This window comes from Camellia sinensis, chromosome 9 (assembly GCF_055761805.1).
Source record: "Camellia sinensis isolate YWXY chromosome 9, ASM5576180v1, whole genome shotgun sequence".
Lineage (NCBI taxonomy): Eukaryota > Viridiplantae > Streptophyta > Magnoliopsida > Ericales > Theaceae > Camellia > Camellia sinensis.
In genome coordinates, this window is record NC_138969.1 from 156,116,670 (window position 1) to 156,128,911 (window position 12,242).

Genomic DNA, 12,242 nt, shown 5'->3' on the forward strand with positions numbered 1-12,242 from the left:
TTCTTCCTTATACGTGACATGATTTACATGTGTATCGTACTAGTTTAAATTTATCAATAACTTCTCCCTTATACCTAATGTCATTTACATGTGTATTGTATTAGTTTAAATTTATCTCAAACCACATGTTATTTTTAAAATGATAAAAGATTCCAGAAATCATATATAATATTTATAGCATGATTTACATGTGTATTGTACTGGTTTAAATTTATCTCAAACACACAATAAAAATTAATTTGATAAAATAAATATATAAATGTGTAAAAGATTTATTAATTTTATCTTTGGTAAGTAGAAATAATTTTTAAAAATTCAAAAATATTTTTTTGACATTTATTTTTGTCAAATTAGTTTATATTTTATCAAATTGACAACTTTGTCCTTAAACTTGAGCAATAGTATCTTCTATTGTTCTTATTTGAAACAATATTCAAAATTCAAGGTCAAATGTGTCATAATTGAAAAGTCAGGAATCAAAGTGACACATGCCCCAAACTATAGGGATCGTTAGTGTAATTTGCTCTAAAAATTAAATTAAATAATTAGAATCACTTTTAATTTTATATTACTAATGCTCTTTCTAATTTAACTATTATTTTTAATATCTTCTAATTTAATATATATCATATAAAATTATTATATGATAATTACACTTTTATACCACAATATAACTAAAAGTATCAAAATAAACTAATAATTTAACTAAATTTATTATATATATGTATTCAAATAACATTTTTATAGAATGATAAGATTAAGATTATTAAAATAAATAATTTAAATTAATATTATTCTTTTGTAACACATGTTATAATATGAAATATCATTACATTAATTAAAGTTAACTCTATTGTAATTTTATGTCGGATATTATATTTGTAGAAGTGATTTACATACATGTGTAGCGTCCAAATTGATATGATTGATTAAAATAATGGAACTCAATACTTTTTTTTTTTTGAGTTTTTAGAAGATAAATTGACAAATGTTAAATGATAAATAGTGTGAAGTGTTATTTTAAAGAATAATGATTCATCGAAAATGATTGTGTATATTTAAAGCACCTATTGATTTTTTTTGGAATAATTTTTAAATAAAAATTTTAAATTTATAGTATTACTGATAATGCACCTTCATGAGCTTTGTCAGAAAAGATATACAAAAATAATTTGGCTAGGATAAAAAATTTACGGTTATTATGATGTGTCACATAATTAATCAAAACCTTTTGAGAACTGAAATTATTAGAATTATAGAAATTTTGTGCCTGATTCCGTTTGAAGACATTGTTTATGATTTGAATTTGTAATTTATTATGTATCAATATGTGTTATGATCTTACTGATATAAGCATAAATCATACCTTTAAGTTAACCCACCTTAAGCATATTTTTGTATAATAAGATACTTAAATATTGTCATATAAAAATATTATCATAGATCATAATCAAACAACACTTGAAGCATAATTAAAGACTCAATGTACGACTTTTTTTTTTTTTTTTAGAGAATATGAAAAATATTTATATTAAAAACTAACAACATACACTTTAGACATAACTAAAAACATAATAAATTAGCAAAGACCTTTTCGATTAATAACCATAATAATACACCATGAGTTATAATAAAGTCATAATTTGTATATTATAGAAATTTTCAATGTTTTTACTTTTTGTTTTGTTAAAAAAAAAATAATATTTTGATACAAGTGAAATTCATGATTTTTAGCAAATTTGATTGACATAAATGAAGATTTAATTTTAGGTTGAGAATACATTTTATTTATTTATTTTAAGAGTTTTAAAAGAAATTGTTTTTATGAACTTTTTACATAAGATCACCCACGATGAGAAAATTTTCCATAAGCCATTAGCAAATTTGTTTATATTTGGCTTTTAATTATTAAATTTTTCCACACACAAAGTATTAAAACTCAAAATCAAAATTTTATTTTAAAAATAAATTCCTGCCCAAAGAGATTTTGGGTTTGATTCCCCTTGTAGACATTGTTTATGATTTGAATTTCTAATTTGTTATGCATAAATACAAATAACTATTACGATCTTACTGACATAAGCATAAATTTTACCTTTAAATCAATCCACCTTAAGCACTTTTTTCGTATAATAAAATACTTAAATATTGTCATATAAAAATATTATAAGAAATCATAATCAAACACCACTTGAAGCATAATTTAAAGATCCGGTGTACCACTTTACACATAACTAAAAACATAAGAAATTAACAAAGACCTTTTCGATTAATAACTAAAATAATACACTATGAGTTATAATCAAATCTTAATTTGTACATTATAGAATTTTCTACTGTTTTTATTTTTTTTTAGAAAAAAATATTTTGATACAAGTGAAATTCATAATTTTTAATAAATTTGATTAACACAAATGAGAATTTAATTTCAGATCGAGAATATATATATATATATTTTTAACTTTGGAAAAAATATTTTTATGAACTTTTTACATAGGATCACACACCGTAACAAAATTTTTATCAACTATTAACAAATCTATTTATATTTAACTTTTAATTATTAAATTTTTTTATACATTAAATATTAAGATTCAAAATTAATTTTTTATTTTACAATTAAATTTTTGTGCATCGCACAGTTTAATAATACTACGGACACCTAAGAAACGACCGAAGAAATGATCAAACGCCTATTTATGGTTAGCTTGGCATAAATTAAATAATACAAAAAGTTAAAAAGTCACTATCTTATTTAAGTCACATCATCTTATTTAAATCACATCACCTCTCTAACAGATCACATCAAATCTAACTCAAACTCAACCCATATAAGTCAATAAGTCAAAAAATATACTTTTTTAAAACATCCCGAACCAACCCTAAAGGTTGATTAGCAAAGAGCCCACCATGAAAGCCTAAACAAATATAGGGAGAGAATAACTACTCTCACGTGAGTCTATTTTGATAAAAATTATAAAATAATCTAAAACAACCTATAAATTATATTTAAAAATAAAGTGAGTTTGGTAAAATAAATAAAAATAAAAATACTCATCATTTAATATATATTTTTATTTTTTAAAAAAATTAATTTTTTAAAATTAATTTTTTTTAGTATTCATTTTGATTAAAGTAATTAAGAATAAAAACTCAATCGAATACGAATTGTAATCTTTAGTTGTGATTATAAACCTTATTGAGATTTAACTTCTCAAATTAAAATAAATAAATAAATAAATAAAATGAAAAAATAACAATTTATCAAGATTAAAATTTAAAAAAAAATCAGTGACTTCAGATATAAATATGAAAAGATATAAAAATTTATAATTGACATAGAATATGATCACATGGTATATTCATAATTAATTAATAATTTTTTGAGATACAGAGAGGACACTGACAGAAAATGAAAGGAAGAAAAGGGTGGTGAGTGGCGCGTGAAAACAATTTTTTCACCCACCTTTGTAATTGAAGTTGTTTCATTCATTTGTTTTGTAATTTACAAAAAGATTCCCACTGATTTATAGTATAATTTCTCAACTCTCACTGATAAGTAATTGCCCCACGTTTAAAAGCACACAATTTTCTTATTTGATTTTTAAAATGATGAAAGATTTCAAAATTATTTTAGTCTATCGTCAAAACAGTTCAAATAAAAAGTAACAGTAAGAGATGAATTTAATAAATAATCTATAATATTATAATATATTTTTTTAACACTAATTTAATGATATACTATAAAAAACAGAATACAATGAGAATGTCTTTTGAGAATTATTAAAAAAATTTAATGATATACTATAAAAATGTAATATAATATTACCAAACCTGAAAAAAGAAAGAAAAGGAAGAAAAAAAAGACATTATCCTTAAACAAGAGCAATACACAATAATGCAATGGGGAACGTCATATTTTTAACAATAGAGATGTAACGTCGCTTTTAATACATGGGTATTTCATGTAACATTAGGGGTGACACATAAAACACATGTGTAATTTAAATAAATAAAAAAAATAAAAAATAAATATTGTAATATGTATGGTTACGTGATAAGAGTCTTCTTAATGAAACTGAAAGTTTTGGTTCAAACCTTATCTACCTTTTTGTGTAATTTTTTTTTTAAATACAAAAATCTATCACGTGGAATAAAGAAAAGGTTTGGACACTAAGTCGAGTATCACTTAATAATAGTAGAGATGGATACATCACTAAAATGTCCCATGGGTTTTTGCTTATTTTCTTACTTGCAATATAATTATAATTATATTTCATTTTAAATCACTTATCTTTAATTTATAAACTCTCAAAAGAGTATTTTAGTCATTAAATTCAATTTAGGTACAACTTGGGTGGGCTCAATTCAATCAACACAAGCTCAACCCGATTTTGTTTTAGGGCTTGGGCAAAATATTTTTGGGTTTGGATAAAAATTCAAAAATCTGAATTAAATTTGAGCAGATTTGAGCGAAGACACTAAACAACTCAAACAACCTGAAATCCGAATTATATAAATGTAAATATATAAAATATATTAAATGTATATGTAAATTATTAGTCATTATTAGATGATGTTAAAAGAATTTAAATTGTTAAATCATATTGAATATATATTATAAACACAATACAAAATCTTTTTTTTTTCTTTTATCACTCAGAAATTATAAATGCCATCATAGCGACACATTTGTTATTTAATTCTCATATCTATTACATTATATAAATTATTTGATTTAATGTTATTAATAATTTTACAAAAAAAGGAAAAAATTTGTTAATAGAGTGCAATTTTAACCAATTAATTAAGTTAGTTGCACAATTTTTTTTTTCAAAAAAAAAACTCAATTTTTTGTATAATTCGAATAATTTGGGCAACTCAAGCAATTCGGACTTAGCTTGGATCGGGTTTTAGCAGACAATCTCGGGTTACAATTCAGATTTGGACGGACTGAGCAGCTTCTAGTACAACTTGAGTTGAGCTTGAATAACCTCTCAATCCGCCCAAACCTGCTCAAGTTGCATCCCTAAACTCAATGTAGGTGTGTATAAAATGTTTAAAATTCCATTTCATAAATTTCTAAAATACCATTTTTGTTAATTTTAATGATTAAAATACTATTTTTCTGTTAGTTTTACTTAACGAAAATAGAAAAATGATTTAGATAAAAAATAAATCAAAAAATTAGAGTTTAAATTGATAAAATAAAAAACTTAAAGTTTATTCTATTCCAAATGTCAAATTTTGAGAATTTTTTATTTTTTTGTAATTTTTTCTCCATTTTAATATGCGTTACATGTCGTGACATTGGGGTTGTTTGGTATAAATTTTAAAAGGTGATTATGATTTATTTTAATTTCGGAATATGTGTCAGATTGTTTAATGTAATTTCTACTTATAATTTATTAGACAGAAATAACTTAAATAAATTTAAAAAATTAATTATTTAAAAATTAAAAAACTAATACTTTTAACTTTTACTTTCTGATATTATTAAATTTTAGTTTAAAAGAACTTACAATAACCCCAAATTAGTGGTGATTCGTGACTTGTACACAATTTTCTCATTTCATTTTCAAAATGATGAAATGTTTTTTAACCCCACTACAAGAAAAGGGGTCAAACAACACGGAAGCAATAGCGACGGCGCGCCTCCCGTCGCAAAAAATGATTTTTTGCAACGGCAACTTATACCGTCGCAAATAAAGGCGTTAGCGATGGCGTTTGTCCCGTCGGTAATAAAACCACGCGGATAGTTAGTAAATGCCGAATTATTTGCGACGGCGTTTTTTACCGTCGCAAAAAATATTAGTTTTGAGACGGCATATGTTTGCTGTCGCAAACAGTGGCCATTTGCGACGGCAAACTTCCGTCACAAAAAGGGGCTTATTAAAACGGCGCCGTTTTATGATGTAATTAGCAACCATTGGCGACGGTGTAAAACGAACCGTCGCAAAAAGTAAAAAAAAAAAAAAATTAGCCCCGCCCTTCCCTTTCATCTTGCCGCTCGATGATTTCAGCCAAATCCCTAATTCTTCGAAACATTTTTTTTCCCCCAAATTCCTCAAACGACCTACGAAGGCGAACGGCTCTCTGTAGCGGTGGTGCGGCGGTGCGGCGGCGACGACAACGGCTCTGGTTGGTCCGACGACGACAACGGCTCTCTCTGCGTATGCTCTCTCTCTCTCTCTCTCTTTCTCTCTCTCTCTGTATATATATATATATATATATATAGATGAATGTATATTTGCTTTAGCCTCTTGGCTCATAGTTTTTTGATAATCACAATTGAAGTATTCCATCTAGGAATTGTTTTTCACGTTAAAATCATTTATGTCCAGATTATTGATGGCTAAGCTTAGATCTAAATCGATTTTTTTCCTTGTGTGACTTGATTAAAATTACTCTTAGCTTGTTGAGTATTGTTGTTGTGTTGCCATCCATATGCTTGTAATTGGAATTAGACATAATCACAAATCACAATCTCAGAACTTAGGGTTTTGATTCTTTACCAACATGACAGCTACCAAAACTAATTTAGATCTCCAATGTTACTATACCAAACCAAAATCTGCCTAATTGTTTAAGCAGGCAACAGAAGCCCAAAATGAAAGACAACTATTACTTAATTTTCTAATAGAGTTACAATAATTTATAATTTAAATATAAAATTATATATTTTGTAATAATATTATATATTTTTTTATTAAAATTTTTTAACCATAAAATATATAATATTGTCATAAAAATATATATTATTTTTAAATCGTAAATTATCTTAACTATAATAAAAAAATGTCAAAAAAAAAATGCATAACTAGGTCCATAGACATCGATGCGATGAAACAATTAGATCATGCCGACTTAACATATAGACTACAAAAGACAGATGGACCAATGAGATGGCTCCAAAAAGGCTTTGACATGACAGTGTGGATATGCAAGATGGTCTTAAATAGCTCGTCCAAATGAAAAGACAACCCATTGATACATTACTATCAAAGAGGTGTTATGTTACGTTAAGTTTTGAATGGAAGTGTATTATGTTGTGTTTGATACCTGCTTTGCACTCATATCATGGTTGAAACTTTAATGTCCCCCTTTAGGCTTTCACCAACTTATGTGAATTTTACTCTATTATGATGTTTGACATGTTTCATTTAATTACATGATTTTATTTCTCATTACCCTAATATAAAATCAATCAAAGAATTACAAATTTAGCTTAGGGGAACAAATAACATAATCGTGAAAAACTCATTTTGTTTCTTAAATTATGATATTCTTGTATCACTTATGGTTTGAACTATCAATTTCAATAATTACGTCCCTTAAATTATTTATTTTATTTTATTTTATTTCAAATTATTAATTGTGTTCATATTTTTGAAAAAATATGTACTTGCCGACACTCAAATAATTGTGCATGTAATAGCTTAACTTAGTTGTTTCTAGGGATACATAGTTTTATTACAATTAGCTATATTTTGTGTTTTATTGAATATTTTTAAAATAATTAGTTTCTCAAAAGGGTGTGTATCATAGCATTGTCCATAGTTACAAGGAATAATTATTTAAATTGATAGTTTAAGAATAAAAAGGGTCATGTAATTGTTTGTGAGGACAAAGTAACCAACCCTCCAGGAGCATCCAATAATTTTCCATTGTTATCTCATATGTAATGTAAATTTCTTTTCAAATGTAAATTTGTGCACTAACTACTATTCCCTTGCAAGTTCTTTCAAATGTAAATTCTACCCAAATTTTGTATTACAATTAAACTGTGTTGGGATCGAGATTTGATAAAGGAAAAAAGAAAAAGAGGATGAAATGTAAACTCACCTTCTTTTTTTTTTTTTCTTTCTTTTTGTTTTTAAATTACTACCAAAATTCATGATCCAAGTATAGTGTCAAACAGTCTCGACTAGCTAAGATTAAATCCTCCAATTATATAACTATATACGAATATATATATATATATATATATTTCTTGTAAAAATCTCACATGGTTTTGTTGTTTTCTCTGCCAATTAAATGATACTAGATCACCTTTCTGTTTTCTTAACTTGCAAGTGTAGAATCCAAAAAACAAAAAAAGATAAAGAACATCCCCACTTTAACAGAGTAGTCCTAAAGAAGCATCCTTATCATTCATGGCTTCTCTCTCATCTCTCTAGCTGGGCATCCCTTTTGTTGCATTGTGCATATATATATGGAGATATATAGAGATTTATACAGTAACTAGAGACACTATTTACTGGTTCACATGTCCTCTCCACTTGAAAATGTACTTGCTTTTAAATTTTATCACATCCACAAACTTTACCATCATATGGAGTGGGGTGGTGTTGAGTGTGGTTTACAAAGTCTCATTGTCCCATTCTCTTCTTTATATCATTATAGTTCTTGTTGCGCCAAACCCAGTTAAAGTCCATATCAAAACTAAGAAAAATAAAAACATTTAAAACAACCAGACACCTATTAAGTTGGTGCGATATCTGTTGAAATGCATTTGTACTCCAACTCTTTATGACCATCTCTTTATTTTCATTTTTCATTTTTCATTTTTATTTTTAACAATCAATAGGAGGTGAGGAAACTGTATTTTTTTTGATTGAGCAATATTACATATAATCACATTTTTTATCTGTATTTTTCACTTATAGACACAAGAAAAATGTTTGGGACCCCCTTTTAGGGAGACTCTCACCACCCCCATAGTGATGTAGATCAATTATGTGTTTGTATTGTTTTTTATTTTTTATTTTTTATTTTTTTCTTACTTGGACCAATCAGAAGTGAGTAGTGATTGTGGGGGTGATATTTTGTGAGGTCCGAATCATAACTGTTGACACAAAATAATGAGGTCCACATTTATAAATGTAAATGAGATCTGCTCACTTTCATTTTGGAGTAAAAAAAAGGAAAAAGATTATAGGTAGCATTTTTTATTTATGTGTACAGATGATGGATAAGAGTTGGATTGATTTGCCAAATAGGATGTCGAGCGAATACATTAATGGGATTGATGAATTCCTTGTGTTTGCCTACACCAATACGGTTGAAGGTTCGATGATCAGTTGTCCGTGTAGGAAGTGTGAGAATCGATACTATTTTGTACGAGAGGGTGTACGGGAGCATCTGATTTTGAATGGTTTTTTTAAAAAATACAAACATTGGATTAATCATGGAGAATCTTACGTATCTCTGCATAGTAATCGAGAGAATAAAACATTAAGTAATTTAGACATTGGGGATGATATGATTGGAATGATACAAGGGGCTATGGGAAATCCACATGCCGGTACAAGTGTTGAGGGTGATGAACCACAGGGGCCTGATCCCCATGCATCTGAACCCCAGCTCGGTCCAAATGCAGAGACTGCAAAGTATTTCAAACTTCTTCAAGATGCACAAAGTGAATTGTATCCGGGTTGTCAGAAGTTTACATCTTTGTCATTCATTGTTCGACTTTTACATTTGAAAGTGCTTAATCAGTGGACAGACAAGTCTGTTGACATGTTACTTGAGTTATTGAATGACGCGTTCCCGTTGGGTGTGAAACTCCCGGACTCATATTATAAAGCTCAAAAGGTCACAACAGATTTGGGCTTCATGTATGAGACGTGGGATGCATGTCCAAACAGTTGCATGTTGTTTCGAAACGAGGACGCCAATCTTGATAAATGTGTCATATGCAATAGTTCTAGATGGAAATCAAATGGTGATGGTGGTTTAAATGGTCCTAACAAAGGTGGCAAACAAATAGCTACAAAACAGATGAGGTATTTTCCTTTAAAGCCAAGGTTGCAGAGGTTGTTTATGTCATCCAAGACGGCCAAGTTCATGAGATGGCATGCAGAGGAACGAACTAATGATGGTGTCTTCAGGCATCCTGCTGACTCCCTTGCATGGAAAGATTTTGACCATCGGAATATTGACTTTAGTAATGATTGCCGAAGTGTAAGGCTTGGCTTAGCATCTAATGGTTTTAACCCATTCAGGACGATGAACATAGTTCATAGCACTTGGCCTGTTGTGCTCATTCCATATAACTTGTCACCATGGATGTGCATGAAGCAACCATTTCTAATTTTATCTGTGCTTATTGACGGCCTGAAAGGACCTGGTGACAAGATTGATGTGTATATGCAACCGTTGATTGAGGAGTTGAAAGAACTATGGAATGAAGGTGTGTCAACATTTGATGCATCAACAAATCAAATGTTTCAAATGCATGCAGCTTTACTATGGACAATTAGTGATTTTCCTGCATATGTAAACTTGTCAGGATGGAGCACTAAAGGCAAATATGCATGTCCTTATTGCAATAAGCAAACTACATCGTGTTGGTTGAAGCATAGTAGGAAACAATCGTACTTGGGTCACCGAAGATTTTTACATACTGGCCATAAATTTTGGAAGGATAAAGTATCATTTGATGATAGTCGGGAAGTTAGACTCAAACCAAAATTGTTGTCTGGAACTGAGATGTTGCTACAATTAGAATCTGAAGGTATTTTAACCCAATACAAGAGGGATGACCTTAAGGAGAGGCATAGGAGACAAGTAGAGAAGGAGAAAGCTGGACATCGCATCCATAGTTGGAAGAAAAAGACTATCTTTTATGAATTGCCATATTGGGAGCACAATCTAATAAGACACAACCTCGATGTGATGCATATAGAGAAGAATGTTTGTGACAATGTGTTGTGGACAATATTAGGGGTTGCAGGAAAATTGAAGGATGGTGTTAATGCTCGGCGTGATTTACAATATATGAATATTAGAAAACCCCTACATTTACAGTTAAGAGGGTCGAATAAAGCCTATTTACCACCAGCATAATTCACGATGACCAAGGATGAGAAAGATTTGTTCTTGAAAGTGTTGAAGGAAGTAAGAGTTCCTGACGGGTATTCATCCAATATATCACGTCGTGTGCGCTTACATGATAGAAGCATTGGGGGTCTTAAGAGCCACGATAGTCATATTCTGATGCAACAACTTATTCCATTGGCTATTCGAAGATCGTTACCAAAGAATGTAATTGAACCCTTGATTGAATTGAGCAATTTCTTTAGACAGTTGTGTTCGAAAGTGAATCGTGCGACGGATTTGCAATATATTCAAGATCGTATCGCTATAACACTTTGTCATCTAGAGAAAATATTTCCTCCGAGTTTTTTTGATATAATGGAGCACTTGCCTATACATCTAGCTGATGAAGCCTTATTGGGTGGATCGATTCAGTTTCGATGGATGTATCTAATTGAGAGGTATCTCCTTACTTTGAAGCAATACGTGCGTAATAGAGCTCATCCTGAAGGATCAATTGCTAAAGGATATCTTATGGAAGAATGCATGAATTTTTGTGCACAATATCTCAATGATGTGGAAACCAAATCTAGTCGACCCGTGAGGAACTATAGTGGTGCTGATAATTTGGGTCATGCTATTGGTGAAAACACAAGCTTTTATCTTGATAATACTTCTTGGGTACAAGCTCATCGGTACATCTTATTCAATACAAGCGCGGTTTAACCTTTCATAAAGTAGGTTAAGTCACTCACTCAATATTTTATTATGTTTTATTGAATTTTCAACTAAATTTTTTGTATTGCTAAAATTTCAATCTACACAGCAAACACCTTGAAGTACTTAAGCTCAAAATGCCTCGTGTCGACGATCATCAACTTCGGCGTGAACATTTTGAAACTTTTCACATTTGGTTCAAGGAACATGTATGTATTTAACTCTATAGATTCTAGTTACTTAAGTCGATCTACATTTCAAATTTTACATTTTCGTGTTAAATAGGTCCAAACTTTGCGAAGGACTACTGATGTCATATTTTATGAAGAGATTATTCTATTGGCAAATGGTCCTCATAACCTGGCAAGGACGTTCAACGGGTATATACTGAATGGGTTTCGGTATCGAGTAAAGGCCATGGATGATCGTCGAGCCACACAAAATTGTGGTGTAGCTTTGAAGGCAGATACCATAAGTTATGCTAGTCGAAAAGACAAGAATCCTCGTGTGGGGTCTGTGTACTATTATGGACAATTGACAGATATTGTTGAGATTCGATATTCCAATGAGAAGAAACATGTGTTGTTTAAGTGTGATTGGATTGACAACATTCACGGAAAGAAAGAAGATGTCTTCAATTTCACGTTGGTGAACTTCAATCATTTGTTGTACCGAGATGAGCGAATTACCAATGAACCTTTCAT